Raw genomic sequence first — 17,057 nt, 5'->3', positions numbered from 1 at the left:
AGAGTCCTGCATTATATTTGAAGAAATTAAATAGTGAAAAATCTGCATAAATGATTGTCTATTTCTCGCATTGTGATAAAACAATGGTACATAGAGCCATCGAATTTTGAATGACGAAATCCTACTGCGAATATGGGCATCTGAAATCCCAAATTTGGAATTTGTTTTATTATAGATTTTATATTTTGTAAAACTTTAACGAATTTTTGATTTACAAACTCAATGCTTTAAAAGCGAGAAATGGCAACGTTATATAGAAAAAAAAATACTTTTATCTCCAGCTCGCGAGACTGTGTATATCGGAAATTCTAAAGATATGCTTAATTTAACATTATTTTGCGATATTGCTCTTGAACTGAATTTTATGGTTTAAGTGCAAAGAACACGATATTTAATAAATAAAGGTAACACTCAAAACGTTAAAAAAACGCCCCTTTGGACATAATTTAAAATCTGAAAAATTTCAGATTTTTTTTTTTTTATTTATGTTTGCTTACTTTATTTTTAGTTGAAAGGGGCAATTTGCCCTGAAGAACTTTTAATTTCGCTTTGGCATTTTTCATTGGAAACTATAAACGGCGGATCACTTTTCCAATTGTTGCCACTAAATTTTATCGCTCTGTATTATACTTAAAGAAATTAAATAATGAAGAATCTGCATGAATGTACGTATGTTTCTCGCATTGTAATAAAACAACGGTACCTAGAGCTATCAAAATTTCAAAAATGGAAGCCCTAATTTGAATTTGAAATTTGTTTTATTATCGATTTCATATTTTATAACACTTCAACGAATTTTTGATTAAAAAACTAAACGATTTCAAAGCAAGTTCCAAAGCGATTTTATCTCCAGCGCGAGAGACTCTAAGATACGCTCATTTTAAAATAATTTTGAGATATTGCTGTTGAACTGAACTTTGTGGTTTGAGTACGTAGAACATGATATTTAATGAGGTAACACACAAAACGTTAAAAACACTCCTTTGGACGCAGTTTAAAATCTGAAACCTTTCATATTTTTATTTATTAGTTCAAAGGGGCTTATTAGTATTTAAAACAATAGTCCTTGAGAGACTATTGTTTTAAATACTAATACTGTTTTCGTTTTTGCGATTTTGCGTTGAATCACTATAAACGGCGAATCACTTTTCAGACTGTTGCCACCAAATGTTAGAGTCCCGCATTACATTTGAAGTAAGTAAATAATGAAAATCTGCGTAAATGTGTGTATATTTCTGGCATTGTGATAAAAAAAAGGTTTGAAAAAAGGCTATCCAAGTTTGAATGCCGTAATCCTCCTACGAATATGGGCATGTGGAAGATCAAATTTTATATTATCTATTTCATATTTTGTGAAACTTTAACGAATTTTTGAGTAACAAACTCAACGATTTCAAAGCAAGCAATAGCAACACTCTACGGGGGTGGAAACCTTTTTATCTCCAGCGCGCGGAATTGTGTACCGGAAATTCTAAATATATGCTCATTTTAAAATTAATTATCGACATTGCTATTGAACTGAATTTTATGGCGTAAGTGCAAAGAACATGATATTTGATAAATAAAGGTACCACACAAAACGTTAAAGAAATGTCTTTTTGGACGTAATTTAAAATCTGAGACCTGTAAGATTTTTTTTAAAAAAATTTTTATTGTTTTTTGAATGCATGTTGTTTGCGAATGACGCAGTAGTCGTGTATAATTTGAATATATAATAATTATTTGTGCTATTTGTTATTTGAAATGCATAGAATTCTCTAAAATAGCAGCATTCTTAGATTGAATATTGTCTAAGCAGGTTCAATGATATTTTAACTTCATTACCATATCAAATACAGTTTCTTTTTAATTTAAAAACTTCGCCAGCGGTCTGAAGCAACTTTTTGAATCATAGGATGAGTTTTACTAAAATTTGTAGTAGTCCGAATTTTTATAAGTATTCAGAGTTACTGAAATAAAAAAAGCTAAACTTTTTAGAATTTTTTTATCAAAGTATTACATCTTAGGCCAGCAAGACCTGATTAGTAAATCTGGGAAAGGATCTATGATTGTTTAGTAAGAAGTAAAAAAAAGTACTCTAGGTCTAAGCAGTAAAAGAAAGCCTGTCCCTCTATCGAAAATTGTCACGTATGTTAGAAAGATTTTGCAAGACATTAATATTTTAGCTCAAACATGATTTTTTCAAAATTTAGTCTCTTGTTTTGGAGATGGTGTTCAAGCATCATAATTTTATTTTCACATGTGCAGAATTTTTATATTTTTTATTGATCGCTGTACTTTTAACTTCCATAGCATAAATTAAAGAAATACACATAGCAACTTCAGCCATAAACAGATGACTTAAGAGAAATTTGTTTTGACATATTATGTGAAAGATTAATAAGTACTATAACACAACAATATTACATGACAGTAATATTAAATGCTTTTGCATTTATGTTACATGACAGTAATTAGAAAACAATAACTGTAGATGCGAAAAAAACCTGTACTTATAAACTTCTGCATTTTTAAAGAAAGTACAAAATAGTTCAGAATAGCAGATGGTTTTCAGATCATTCAGTAAGGTCATCGTAAGTATATTCTCTTCACGTTTCGGAAGAACTGTAGTAGTTCAGATTTGTTGTAAAAGACTAATTACACCCCTGGGGATTGGCGTACTTACGGAACGGAAAAACAAGCTTTGAAACATACTCATACAAAAGTCCTACCTTTTGTTCGACAGATAAATGACAGATGTGATAATTTGAACACATGCTTTCAATCAGTTGTTTCCTTCTAACAAAGCGTCTTGGGCGGCTAGCAGGATTCTAGCAAAGTCTTGTAATAGTCTCTTGTTTTAAATATGCTGTATTCGAACTCAAATTCAAAGACGGGCATTTAAAGATTTTATTAATGCTTTTTTTTTTTTTTTACATTCGACGATTCAATATTTGTTTAAAAAATAAACACATAAATAAACTTGCATAGCAGATCAAAATTATGTTGCTGTGGAAATGTTTCATCAACAGTTATTAGTAGTTATAACAGCATAACTAAATAAGCCCATTTTGAAATATGGATGATATTGCATTCATTATTTTTAATCTGAAACAATATCAAGTTGTTATTACTAGGTAAAATGGCATAAAATAAGCTCACACATTATAAGAAAATTTTTTAAAATGAAAATTGGATTCACTTTCTTTCACATAATTTCTGACCAGTTCTTCCAAAATATTTTAAAGCTTACTTTACTACATAATAGAAATGTCTCCACGTTCGTTGTTTTTAGTTAGTAATTTTAATTGAGGCTGTTATATAAGAAGGCTATTTATCGTTGTTGTGTTATAGTACTTATTTTATTGTATAATGCAAATTTTTATCAATTGGTTAATTTTATAATGTATAGAGGAATTTAAAACAGAACAAAAGTAATTTCCACCGTTATAATATGTCCTTAAATGGTTCCCAATAAAAACATAGTTAACTGAGTAGTATACTACATTATATTAATTAATTTACTAACCAAATAGCAAAAACATTTCAAATTCGAAATCCATCTTTTAACTAAGTACTTTTTGCAAAGTAACAAAAATTCTAATCCCTTTGTAGTTTAAATTAAAGATAAACAAAAAATGTTGTTTTTTCCCCATGAAATGCTAATTTTATATTATTTGATAAAAACTGGGAAGTGCAAAATCAAAATCCTGGCGAAATACATATACTTATGAATGAACACAGCACACAAACATTTCTTCACCCTAAGCACGAACACAAATCATATTTTAAACAGCTTAAAATGAATCTACTTTCAAAGTATTTAATTTGTGATAGATAATGACAGCTGAAAATATTTTCCAATATTACAAGATAAAATGAGGTTATTTCTCAAATAGTTTCACAAATAAACTCACAAAATAAAGAACGCTTTTATAAATTTTTAATTTGCAATACGTTAGATGCTTTATTGAAGAATTTGCAATAATATCGTTCTGATTTTCATTTTATACAAGATTGTCATCATGTTTCACTGATGAGCAACTTGCTAATTATTAGTCCAATGTAGAGTCCTCCTTCTGTTTTCTCATAAAATCGCCTTTGTAAATTTAGAGTTTAATTTAGCAAAACGTTTTCCACCTAAGTGGTAAAATGTCTTCGTAAAGAATTCCCTAAAGAAATCTGCCGTGTATTTATGTTGCATTTAGGGATATTTTCAAAAACACACGCTGCTGATTGTTATTTTTAATAGGTGAACAAAAGAAATATTTTTTTAAGAAAGAATATAACTTAACTGCAAGCTATGTCTTATTCCTAGATAGCGAAGCTTGATTACAAACTCAATTTTTAAAATACATTTAATTATCTTTATGCTTTAAAAAATGTCTTGTCTGGTATTTGGCCACCCACTTAACTTACACGTTGACCATTTAAATAGAGCACTACCAAATGGCACATTGAAAATGATCATATTCATCTCAGTGAGATGGATATGATTCTCATATCTTTTCTGTTTCGCATCTCTTTCTCGGAAACAAATCTACCTATGTAGTATATTAATGTATAGGTAGCAGACATTCTGTCACTGTCAGCCGAACGGTAAAGTCGCTGAATAGTCGCAGAATACCGAGTTCTGACTTAAGTTCGATTCTAAGAGACCGGGCTGGCTGCATGGGAGTTTTCATAGTTTTCCGTATATATAACATATATACGAGCAGTTTCTTTAAAAAGTCCTGGGGCCCACCAGCGGCCGAGCGATAAAGTCGCTGAACACTGGTAGTTCGGTCCGAGGTTCGAATCCCGCGAACGGGCTGGCTGCATGGGTGTTTTCGTGGTTTTCATCATGTGTAACGTGTATACGAGCCAGTTTCCCTTAGAAAGTCCTCCACGACGCCATCCCTCCCCTTAGGCAGATAGCCCTCGAGGCTTTGCCGTAATTAAATAACCTAACCTTTAAAAAGTCCTCCACGAAGAGACCCTCCTCTTAGGCAGACAGCTCTAGTATGCTTTGATGTAGTCAAATAAGCCAAAACATTCTGTTGGCAAAAAAGCAAGATTGCATTTATCATGAATAATTTCTAATGCAAAAGTTATACTTGTCACTAAGGAAAGAATTTATTTTTGTGTAAAATTCAGATTGCTTGAATTTTAATAATTCTCAGAAACGAAACACAAATAACAAAAAGCTAAAAAAAATATTCATAATTAATTAGGATATATAAACGATGTAATCATTAAGCATATTTTTAGTAAGAAAGAATATTTTGTAATAAATAATTGAAAAATATATTTAATACTAAAGAATCCTCTATATATCTCTACAAAGTATAAAAATTACAAATATTTTTCAAGGTGCATGTGTATATGTACCTGATAAAAATATTTACATTGTTTATTATTCTAGAGATATTTTTAACCAGGTGCATATTTTCCGTGAGGCATTTTCCGGAGAATTTTTTTTCCCGATATACATTTTCAGGATATTTTCTTGGCATTCGTTTTACTCAAGTGGTTAGATTAAAGTGTTATTTTGTATGCTGTGAAACCTAACTAGAATTTATTTTCATTCCATAGTTGCTTCACATAAATTTTCGATTTTATGTAATATTCAGTTTCATAATTGCACTATCATTTTGAGATTTACTATACTTTTCAGTTTTTTCTATTAAATGTTGTCTACAACTACTTTCAATAAAATACTGATATGATATATAATAGGGAAATATAACATACACGCGCACACATGCTCACAAACTTACATCACCATATGTATACACAGTGTTTTGTATTGTGTGTTTACATATATATATATATATATATATAGTTTACATATAACAGTTTTAATAATTTTAACAGCAAAACAGTTTTAATAATTCCTACGAAAAGTGTGATAAATTTTCACGAAATAAACTGCTTAAATTTATATATATATATCAAGCAAGGTAGTAATTACAATTTTGAAAAACTAATTTTGGTCTAGAAAACATCTTGTGCAATTTTTGGAGCAACAGCTCTTGGTAACTTTTATGCGAGCTTACTACATTTATATATATATATATATATATATATATATTGCGCTTTCCATAGATTAACATAAATGAAGTTTTTAAAGTCTGAATTTAAATAATGATATTGTGTTTATATGTACTGTAACTACTGATGAAAGGATGTTTCTGAATTTAAGGCCTTAAATTACTAACAGACGGCAAATACACAACTTGAAATCAGAGTCTTTGGAAGAAGCAATAAATTTAGAATTTTCGGCAGCTCCATTTCTCGTCATAGTTAACAAAATGAAAGAACTGAGAAAAATAGATAGCGGATGCTTTTTTGTCCTTGCACAAAGGTAATGGTCTCCCATATAAAGTAGAAAATGTACAAAGGTGGTAAGCTTTTAGTTCAGTAAACTAAAATATACCCCTGGAGGTATATTTACGTTGAAGTCAACTTGGAGATTCCGCTATTAGGTGTTTTCTTTGAAAAGGGTAATATCTTTTTCAGCACATAACCAGAAATAAGAGTTTATGTTTTCATTACTTAATCTTCAAAGCTGTATAATTTGGAGCATCTGCTCGAAAAACTGTTAACTTATTTTTCATCCTTCATGAAAAGAATACACATCTGCGTAAATGTCTTGGAGAAATAATATCGTTAACAATTTTGCTACAAAGAATTTTTTTTTTTTTGGTTTCTATTAACATCTCGATAATGCACGTAGTATATAAATACTTGCATTGTAACTCATATATAGCTAATTACAAGGAAATTGCATTGTAACTCGAAAATACATTTATTTTCTCAAGAAGCTCCTTTGTCCAAGCTGTTTACTTGTTTTCTACCCCCAAAGTGATTTTACTCTATGAAAGCCGAACTGCCTGATCTCATTCATCAGCCACTTCATCTATTCTGCTGTTGAGTTATGCGATATACATGCATACATACGTCGCGCTAAAACTAGTCATAAGTCCCAAATATAAAATTTCAACATTTTATGTTAAGTTATGCGACATACGTACGTTTAAACGTCATGATGGAACTATTCAAAATGGAAATTTCCTTTGAAATATGAAAATCGAAATGTTTCGCGATTACAATACTTTATTTATTTCTCACAAGTCAAAACGGTGTCATAAATAACTAACTACTAATAAATTTATGGTGCAATCTAAAGAATTATTTAAATCTAACACTTTAAACTGGAATAAACTTATAATATTTGAAAATTAAATACAAACATAATACTAAAATAAGTTGCGAATAATTTGTATTCGAAAAATTGGAACACGAGAGAAAAAAATTCTCACAAAATCCCTTTGTATATTAAAAAATATTTCCTCAGAAAATAAGGATAAAAAAATGCAAGATTAATTTTTCACCATTATCGAAGCAATTCCTTAAAGAAACTGGAAATTTAAAGCATTTTACGTAGTTTCTCTTACTGATGTATATTGACTAACTTTCTGTATTCGGCACATATCTTGATTTTAAGGTACGAGTAATATACAGTAATATGTGTTAGTGTGCAAATTATAAAGTAGCCAAATAGGAGATAAAATACTATTTTAGCAACCAGTCTTGTGACGAAGATACCATAGGGAGAAAAAATAATTTCACTCGCTAAATTCAACGGAGGGGAGAATTAGCTTAATTATATCCACATGGTAAGGGGCTCCGCTTTTGAAGCAGTTTGAGTAAAAATGCTTGCCGCTTTTGCGACAGACATGGTAACAAAACACGATTATTTTTACGTCGTTTCCTGAAAAAACCCGTAACGCTCGGGGTGTTAAACTTCCGTGGTTAAACATTCCGAGTTTCAATGGTAAATATACTGATTGGCTTAATTTTAAAGATCTGTACATGGCGACAGTTCATACCAATCAGTCATTAGCGAAAATTCAGAAATTCCAATATTTGATAGGACTTTTAAAAGACGAACCAGCTGCTATTATTAAGCATATTCCGATTTCCGAAACTACATACGATGAGGCTTGGGACAAATCGATGAATCGTTATGATAGAAAAAATCAAATTGTAATGTCGCTTGTCAGAACATTTCTTGAGCAACCAAAAATTACTAGCGCTGATTCTGTTAATCTAAGAAAACTATCTGATACATCTGATGAAGTTATCCGTGGATTAAAATCTCTTGGCGAAAAGGCTTCGTCTAGAGATGTTTGGCTAATTTATTTTTTGTTAGAAAAAGTCGATCCAGAAACGCGCCATTTATGGTCACAAAAAAATGGTGAAGAAGAATTTCCTACCTTAGAATGTTTTTTGGAATTCTTAAACTCAAGATGTGTTTCACTTGAAATGTTAAACACTCATAATAATGAAAAGCGAGTATCGCATAAAAATCAGTGCTCTGTTTCGAAGAATGTTTCACATAATAATAAAAATTCTGTTCTAAAATGTCAGCATTGCAATGGTTCTCATTTTTTATCAAAGTGTTATAAATTTAAAGGTGCAGATATTACGACTAGGAAAAATATCATTCGCAAGAATTTATTATGCTTCAATTGTTTCGGAAATCATCAATTAAAATTTTGTTCATCGCAGAATGTGTGTTCTATTTGCAAAGCAAAACACCATACTTTACTGCATGAAGATATTAAAAGTGTTAACGTAGTTGTGTCAAATTCATCTCCATCTGATGAACAAATTTCTAATTCAGACGAACAAAATAATATTTCGAGTTTTTCTATTCAGGGTCAGAGTACTTCATTTTTACCAACGGCGGCAGTAATAATTTACCATTCTGCTGGTCAAGGTCACGAATGTATCATTCTTTTTGACAGTGGAAGTGAAGCTTCTTTTATCAGTGAATCATTTATTCGACAATTAAATATACGCAGACAAAATGCCCGTATTTGCGTAAAGGGACTTGGTGATTCTGAAGCAGCTTTGACTCGTGGTTATGTAAATGTAAAATTGTTTCCCAAATCTGAGTTGAAAAAAAATGGTGTTTTAATACAAGCATATATTCTTAAAAAATTAACTTCGCATTTGCCTTCAGTAAAGATTGATAGCAAGGACCTTGATTATTTGAATTCAATTAATCTTGCAGATCCAAATTTCAGTACGCCCAAACAAATAGACATGATAATTGGAGCTGACTATTTCTTTTCTCTGCTTCAGCCAGGGCAGATTTTTGGCTATAAAAATGTAATTGCGCAAAATACTATTTTTGGTTGGGTTGTATCAGGCAGAATTAAAACAGAAGGCAATACTCCGCATCCCATTAGTGTTAATCGCATTAGTTTACATATTGAGGATAACGTCGATGCAACACTTAAGCGTTTTTGGGAGTTGGAAGAATTAACGTTCCAAAATCAGAAATCAACGATTGAAGAAGAGTTTTGTGAGAAGCATTTTAAAGAAAATTATCGAGTAAACGGAAATGGCAGATTTGTTGTCCGACTGCCCGTTTTCAGTAATGCTGAAGAGTTAGGCGACTCCAAACCTTTGGCTATTTCTCGTCTTCTATCCATGGAAAGAAAATTTGATTTAGATAAAGAACTTGGTAGGCAATAATAGGAGTTCATGCAAGAATACGAAACTTTAAATCATATGGTTCCAGTTGTTGAGAATGAAGAAAATAAGCAAGTATATTATCTACCGCATCATGCTGTTGTTAAACCAAGTAGCTCTACCACTAAACTTCGTGTAGTATTTGACGGTTCATGTAAACCTAAAAATTCAGTTTCTTTGAACTCTGTTTTAGGGGTAGGTGCAACACTACAACGAGATATATTTTCAATATTGCTCAACTTTTGTATACATAAAATAGCTTTTTCTGCTGACATAGAAAAAATGTACCGCCAGATTTTAGTAGATAATGAGGATAAACATTTACAAAGAATTGTTTGGAGAGAATCTATTAATTCAAAAATGCAGACATATAAATTATGTACAGTTAGTTATGGCACTGCATCTGCACCATTTTTAGCAACACGTTGTTTGTGGCAAATTGCTTTGGATGCAGAACAGGATCATCCTCATGTATCCTCCGTTCTTAAAAATGATTTCTATGTAGATGATTGTTTATCTGGAGCAAACAGTTTAGAGGAAGCAGTTGACCTATGCTCTAAGCTTTCACAGCTATTACAGAAACGTGGATTTAATTTAAGGAAATGGAGGTCAAACTGCTCAAAGCTTCTCGAAAATTTATCCATTGATAATCATGAAGAAGATGACCTGGAAGTTCACTCAGATGAATGTGCCAAGGCTTTAGGGCTGTTTTGGAACTCTACAGAAGAAGTATTTTTATTTAACATTTCTATGGATTTTGGGACTGAAATTACTAAAAGAAGGTTCATGTCTCAATCTTCTAAAATCTTTGATCCTCTTGGCTTGCTATCACCATGTACAGTCAAGTTGAAAATGTTTTATCAGCAATTGTGGTTTTTAAAACTTGACTGGGATGCCCCACTGCCTAAAGAATGGGAAGAGAAGTTGCAGCGACTTCAAAAAGATCTTAAGGCTCTCAAAAATGTTAAAATTTCGAGGTGGCTTCAAACTACGTCTAACCACATCTATCTGCATGGTTTTTGTGACGCGTCAGAATCTGCTTACGCTGCTGTTATCTACTGTGTTCAACCAACATCTCACGACAGAAATGAAGTCAATTTGGTGGTTGCTAAAACCAAAGTTGCTCCCATTAAACAAGTGTCCATACCTAGACTGGAACTCCTAGGTGCATTGCTCCTTGCCAGATTAATCAAAGCTGTTCGTAAAGCCTTCTCCACCACTGAAATTTCCTTTCACGCTTGGACTGACTCTAAGGTTGTTCTCTGTTGGTTAGCAGCTCATCCTCTAAAATGGAAGCTTTTTGTGGCAAACAGGACTTCAGAAATATTAGATGCTGTTCCCTATCAACAGTGGAGCTATATTTCGTCGAAACAGAATCCTGCCGATCTTCCTTCTAGAGGAATCGATCCTAAAGTTCTACCGAACATATCCCTATGGTGGCATGGGCCATCATTCTTAGCGTTCGACAGTTCAAAGTGGCCTCTACAATGTTCTGTCAGTAATGAGACTAACAGCGATGCAACTGTCTTAACTGAACAAAGGACAAAATCATTTTTTTGTACAACAGCTTATTTGACTAATGACACTCTGGACAATTTATTTCAGAACTGTTCTTCTTTATCTAAAATAGTTAATGTAATTTCTTTTTGTTTAAGATTTATTTCTAGGTGCAAAGAACGGGTCTTTGGTTCTGAAGATAATAGGTTAAAAAGTCCTGCAGTAGTACCTTCATCTAATGAAAGGCAAGCAGCTATGAAGTTGATCATTAAATGGATCCAGTTTGTGCACTTCCATAAAGATATAAAGGATCTCAAAAATAATTCATCTTTAAGTCCTAAAAGTGTTTTAAGTTCACTTTTTCCTTTTCTAGATGATGATGGTGTTTTACGGGTGGGAGGTAGGCTGCAAAATTCTGACTTGTCATTCAATGCTAAGCATCCCATAATTATACCAGGTCAACACAGGATTGCTTTGTTGCTTGTTAAACAATATCATGTAACTTATATGCATGCAGGGCCCAGTTTACTAGCTAACATTTTAAAGCAAAGCTATTGGATTGTAAATGGTAAGAAACTTATTCAGTCCTTTATCCATAAATGTATTGTTTGTCACAGATATAAATTGTCATCTAATAAACAATTAATGGCAATATTAGAGTTGTTACAGTGAAAACTGTTTATGGTTATTTTAAAATACCCGTAGTAAAACTTTTACCGTTGCCATTGCATCGGGAATGATCTATGTTAATGCAATGGCAAGGGTGGGAGTTAATGTTGGATGCATATTTAATATTTGTTTTTCTTTTTTTTTTTGTATATTTTATTTCCTCACTGCTTAATTTTATGTTATGATTTTTGCAATAATCTTGTTACTGGCAACGTGCTTTATTTTACTATAAAGTTTGTGTGAATTGCAACAGTTGTTCATGTTTATGTTTCAGTAGAATAGCGTTCTTAGCCGCACTGCGCTGCAGGCAATATTTCTCTTAAAGAATTTTATGTTTTAGAATAAGAATAAAGTTTATTATACAAAGCTGATGCTTTTTAGTTCAAGGCAACTAAACGGCAAATCACAATACTACGGGAAAACCCCAGCAGAATTATTTTTAGGACGAAAGTTAATTTCGCCATTAGATAAATTATTCTTTGTACAACAAAGAGAGCAAGAATTTAAACAGAAAGATGTGCAAACACTTATTGACCAGGCGGTTAAAAGATCGGATACGGCAAGAAATAGGCAAAAGTTATACTATGATAGAAAACGCCGTGAAGCAGATTTTAAAGTTGGAGATAAAGTGTTGAAGCGGAAATTTTCTTTATCAAGTGCCCCAGATAATTTTACTGCAAAGTTAGCTCCAAAATTTGAAGGCCCATATGTAATTCAGGAAATCAAGGGAGTCGTATTGTACCTTAAGAACGAGAGAGGGGAAATCTGTAAAGCAAGTCCCGACCAGGTGAAAAATATTATAATCAAAATGATTTTGAAATCCTTAGAAGTTTCTTGCAGGACTCAAGCGTAAATGAAGTAGAAGGTCCAGAAGTAACGTCACCCGTTCCACAACCCAAGAAGCAGAGAACTGAAGAGAAACCTAGCCCTTCTATAAGTCATGCGGCGGTACCGAAAAGAAGAAATGAAAACGTCAGACTCCAGCATTTAAGAAATACAAGAAAGCAAAGCCGCCGCGTAAAGACACTTTGGTAAAGAGGAAAATGCTACTTACAACGTATCGCAGTAGAAATTCCACATCGAGTAGAACGCTTCCAGGGCCAGAGAGTCAGGTGCAAACAAGGCCGCCGTTCCCGAGCACAAAAACACAGCAGGAGGAACGAAAAGACCACCACCAACAGAAGAAATCCAAGCACGATTCCAGACGGGAGGACGCCAAGACCAGCCGTCCAGGGGCAGAACGGAAAAGACAGCAACCCGACGACTACCACTCCAAGAGGCCAGCATGCTCAGGGCAAAAAAGAAGAAGCAACGTGGACGACACTCGAAGGACCCTAAGGAGACGACTGACGTCGATGAAATCTATAACGTGGGAGCAGTTCTGCCAGAAGAGGATGTCGGAGTTACAATCATCGAAAAATCAAAGATAAGTTAAAAATCTTCTATAACATTTTTTTCTTTTGTTATGCGTAAATACAAAGTTCTATGTTTTGACGGAAGTCAATGTGTCTCGGTTGAGATTTAGTTTTCTTTTCTTTATTTAGCTAAGGCAAAAGTATTATTTTCTTTAAGTATAAAATCTAGGAACAAGTAGTTTCTGTTGGTCGAAAGACTAATTCTGTTATTTTAAAGCCAAAATTTGGCCGAAGATAAAAATAACTTCGTATTCTTGTATTAATAACTACTTTAGTTTCAGTGCCTCCAGCTTGGCGAAGAATGAGTAAAGTAAAAATTTATTTTTCTCTTATTCATTTTATGGTAAATTGTAAAAATCATATTTATTAGAATTTTGTAAAGATACGTAAATGCTTGAAAGTTATGTAAAAGTAGAATTTAGTCTAGAAGCATAAAACTTTAAATGCTAAAAGTAAAGGCTCAATAGCAATGAATTCAAATTTAAGTATTAAACTGTAGATAAAATCATGCTTTAGAGCGAAAGCCTGCATGTCTAAGGATAAATGAGAGGGAAGTTAGAATGAATGTGCTTTGCAGGGTTCTCCACCTAGACTTGAATTTTAAGAATGTTAAAGTAGCTCATCGAGTTGTAGAATGTCGAGTAAGGTGTGTCTATTTGGTCGTTGAATTCTAACAAATCATTGTGGTTAGGAGAAGTGTTGCAATACTAAAACACGAATATTCTCGTTTGACACCACACATGGTGGAGAGCCAGGGTAAAGTTAAATTCATGTTTGAATACTTGAATGTATGTGCATTAAGCAGTAACTTAGGAAAATAAATCGTTCAAAAACAAAAACTTATTCAGTGTCAAGAAAGTATAAATTATAATGTATTTAGAAAGATACTGATACTTATTCCTTCCAGATACTGGAAGGAAGAGAACAGATTGATTGCTGAAGTCCAGGAAAGGTTGTTGTAAGAAGAGAGAATTAAATAAGTATCTACAGAAATTTGTTCTACCTTTTATGAGATAACAGATTTTTTTTTTATGTCAACGAGGCTCTTAAAATTTAGATCAGAATTGTGGAAACTTTCCAACAGGTCGTTTCTAGGACCTGCTTCCAAGTTTACCAAATTCTGGCAGCGGCAAATGTAGGGTTTATATTTATTTTAACTAACATTTATTTTAAGTTTAAACTATCTTTTCTGTTAAACCTTACTTTCCCCTGGAATTGCCAATGCCAGAGTATGTAAATTCTAGTAGAACGCGCAAAGGATTCGAATTGTCAGCGGAAGTAATCTGAGTTAAATAGAAGGGAAACGAGTTCGAAAGTGTGCTTTCTTGCTGCACGAGCGTGGAGGTGGCTAGTTAGAAATTGAAGAACCACGCGTTTAGGCCTGTGTGCTTGCCTCGGCAGATTGTTAATTTTTCAACGTAATATTCAGAAGTTTGCTGAATTATCAGCGGTATCTTAGAACGCGGTGAGGTTAGTTACGTTTAGATAGCCTCGTAGCTAGTCACTTGTTATTATTCCTTTTTTAGTTTCTTATTTTTATTTTACCTCCGGGTCGGCGTAGTTTGCGAGCGTCAAGAGCACGCATTTGTAATTTCTAAAGTTGAATGAAAAGGGATTTAAACCCTTCTCAAGAATTTGTCTACTTTCCAGTTCTTTGCAGTCACCACTATTGTTGCGTGCAGGTAGGAAGCGCGCAACATTACAAGGGATATCATTAATTATACTTTGCATTATCATTAATTATACTTTGCTTTCCAGAATTTTTTTTTTTGTATTCTTTTGTGTTCTTTGTTGCTCATTTCACTGATTTTAAGATACTGAAAAGTTTTGAGTGATTTTTTTGGAAACAAAGTTCTTAACCTCCTTTATACCATTTGAGTTCTTAAGATTTTGCAAAGGGAAGTTGGTTAATTTATTTATTAGGATCATTAATATTTGAATTAAGGGATATTGCTTATTTCATGGTAATTTTGTTATACGTAATAACTTTTTTGATAGTGATTTATAGAATAGTTTAGAGGGTTTCGGCAGTGAAGACGATGGTTATTTATATTTAGATGCAGCGTCTAACAGTTTCTCCCACCTCAGACAAGATCTCAGTCTGTGTGCTTGTTTCCCTCGTTTTGGAAGCATCTTTGATAAGCTGGGTTGGCGCTTTTTGCTTTTTGTACATTTAGAAAACATTATCATATTTATTTTTACAACCATGGGTACAAAGAAGAAGATGATGTCTATTGAATTACAGCGTGAAATCATAGAAAACCATGAGCAAGGAGTGCAAGTAATTGACTTGGCGATGATGTACGGTCGTAGCACATCAATGATATGTACTGTGCTTAAACAAAAGGAGTTGATAAAGGGTATAACGCCATCTAAGGCCGATAAAATAATGTCTAAACTCTGGACCTCTCTCCGTGAATAGATGGAGAAACTACTGATGGGGTGGGTGAGAGAGAAGCAGCTTCAAGGAGGAACCTTAACATAAAGCATCATATGTGAGAAGGCACGAGCAATTTACGGTTATTTGCTAAAGAAGATCCCACACACTTCTAAAAATGAGGAATCGGAAGACTTGTTTAAATCCAGTAGGGCTGGCTTGACATCTTTAGGAAAAGGACCGGCATTCACTCCGCCGTCAGACATGGTGAGGCAGCTGAGGTTTACATCAAAATGTTTTCCGAACTGATACTAGCCAAAGGATACATCCCCCCAGCAAGTCTTCAACTGTGACGAGACAGTGCTTTTCTGGAAAAGGATGGCGAATAGAACTTACATAACGGCAGAGGAGAAGACGATGCCAGGTCTCAAACCCATGAAGGATAGATTAACTCTAGCAATTTGCGCCAATGAGATTGGCGACTGTAAAATCAAGCCTCTGCTAGTATACCATTCGGAAAATCCCAGAGTCTTTAAGTCATATAATATTTCAAAAGAAAATCTGCCAGTTATGTGGAGGACAAATCCGAAGGCGTGGGTCACCAGGAAATTCTTTGCGGAGTGGATAAACATGGTGTTTGGCCCTTCTGTTAAAAAATACCCACAGAAAAACAACCTACCCATGCAAGCCCTTCTCTTCCTCGACAATGCCCCTACTCACCCACCAAATCACGAAGTTGATTTACTCTAATAGTTCAAGTATATAAAAGTTCCCTACCTACCACCCAACACCACTCCTATCCTGCAGACGATGGATCAGCAGGTGATTTCTAATTTTAAGAAATTGTACACCAAGCACATTTTTTGGGGCTGCTTTGAGGTGACGGAGAACACAAACCTTACCCTTCGAGAGTTCTGGAAAGGCCACTTTAAGATCGTCATATGCCTAGGAATTATTGATCAGGCCTGGCTGGGTGTTACAACGAGGACCTTAACCTCTGCACGGAAGAAGCTGTGGCCTGAGGCTGTTGCTGAAAGGGCCTTCGAAGGATTGGAACCCAAAGTCGCATAGGTAGTGGAGCTTGTTTCTCTGGGAAAATCCATGAGTCTGGAGGTGGATGGGAGAGATATGAACGAACTCGTCGAACAACAGTCTCAGGAGCTGACAACCGATTAGTTACACGATCTGTATTTGCAGCAGCATACGTTGGGTTAACGAAAAATTAGTTTTGAAGAGGAGCTAGAGGTGGACAAGGTTATCCCTACAAGAGATATAAAACAGGTCTTGGGAATGTGGGAGAAAGTTGTAGAGTTCGTGGATAAACATCACCGCGAAAACGTTGCAACTAGTCGTGCATCCTTGACACGGAGGAAGAAACAAACTTCCTTGGAAAGTTTTTTTAAACGATCTGCGGGTGGAAATAAGCAGATCATGACGAAAAAAGCGAAGACCAGTGACAAAAATTAAGCTCTTCCGTAGGCACTTCACTTTTTCTTTTAATTATGTTTTTATAGAATATGTATTTGTTATTTATAAATAAATGTTTCTTCTTGTTTTTGATTCTTATTTAAAAACACTTAAAAAACAACTGA

The 17,057-nt window shown here is 33.7% G+C and overlaps 1 long non-coding RNA gene across 4 annotated transcripts in view; it reads right to left on the bottom strand.

Annotated features, from left to right (window-relative positions):
* The window catches only part of LOC146995109 (uncharacterized), a 330,907-nt gene that overhangs the window by 110,320 nt on the left and 203,530 nt on the right, over positions 1 to 17,057 (bottom strand). The gene's annotated exons all lie outside the window — the stretch shown is intronic.

The sequence above is a fragment of the Stegodyphus dumicola genome, chromosome 10, assembly GCF_044657685.1.
Source record: "Stegodyphus dumicola isolate Sdum_Otavi_A_Nest chromosome 10, ASM4465768v1".
NCBI classification, from domain to species: Eukaryota; Metazoa; Arthropoda; class Arachnida; order Araneae; family Eresidae; genus Stegodyphus; species Stegodyphus dumicola.
Note: the sequence above shows the minus strand (reverse complement) of the source record. Positions and strands in the feature narration are given on the sequence as shown.